Raw genomic sequence first — 949 nt, forward strand, 5'->3', positions numbered from 1 at the left:
GCATTAAAAATCAGTAATAGAATTTAGAAATGATAGAATCCATTCCCACAGAGTTGGTTCACTGGATGCATAAGGAAATCACAAGTAACAAGAAATAAGCAAAAAATACATTCTGCCTTGGTTATTATCTGTAATTGCTAAAATGAAAGCGAGAGTGTTGCAGATCCTGAGACTAGGCCAAGCTTGGATTACACTAGCATCAGGGCCATTACTGAAGGGAGAGATGATACTGGAACCACAGCGAAGACATGTATATATTACACATGTTACATCATGGGCTTCCCAGATGGCGCGAGTGGTAGAGCACCCACCTGCCAATGCAGGAGACATAAGAAATGTGGGTTCAATCCCTGGGTTGGGAAGATCCCCTGGAGGGATGGCATGGCAGCCCACTCCAGTATTCTTGCCTGGAGAATCGTATGGCTAGAGGAGCCTGACGGGCTACAGTCCCTAGGGTCACAAAGAGTTGGACACAACTGAAGTGACTCAACACACACACACATGCACACACGCACATGTTATGTAAGATATATATTTTTAAACTTGGAACACTTTACAGATTTGCATGTCATTCTTGCACAGGGGCCATGCTAATCTCTGAATCATTCCAATTTTAGTGTATGCACTGCTGAAGTGAATACAAGCTCTGAGAGCGAAGGGCCCTAAATAACTTTGCTTATTTATTCTTTGTGGAAGAATTTTTAAAGCTGGAAGACAAAGATGGCTAGAGGCCTCCAATTATCTGGGGCAATGGCCCTGCAATATAATCAAGATAAGAACTGACCCCTGCTGGAGACCCAAGGCCATCCGAACTTGAGTGAGTAAAATGGTCAGAGGATGGAGAAGAGACTTTTCTGGGACTCCTTGCTATGGGAGCCCCGTGCACTGTGATTCCAAAATCTGTATGTGAACAGTGCTATAGCTGAATTGGGAAGATAAACGGGATAAA

General features: G+C 43.7%; 1 non-coding gene across 1 annotated transcript; it reads right to left on the reverse strand.

Annotated features, from left to right (window-relative positions):
- Positions 1–537: 537 nt before the first annotated feature.
- Positions 538–641, reverse strand: LOC120864907. Its single transcript, XR_005721258.1, has one exon. It is a non-coding gene; the product is annotated as a U6 spliceosomal RNA (small nuclear RNA).
- Positions 642–949: the final 308 nt, after the last annotated feature.

This window comes from Oryx dammah, unplaced genomic scaffold, assembly GCF_014754425.2.
Source record: "Oryx dammah isolate SB20612 unplaced genomic scaffold, SCBI_Odam_1.1 HiC_scaffold_5, whole genome shotgun sequence".
Classification (NCBI taxonomy): Eukaryota; Metazoa; Chordata; class Mammalia; order Artiodactyla; family Bovidae; genus Oryx; species Oryx dammah.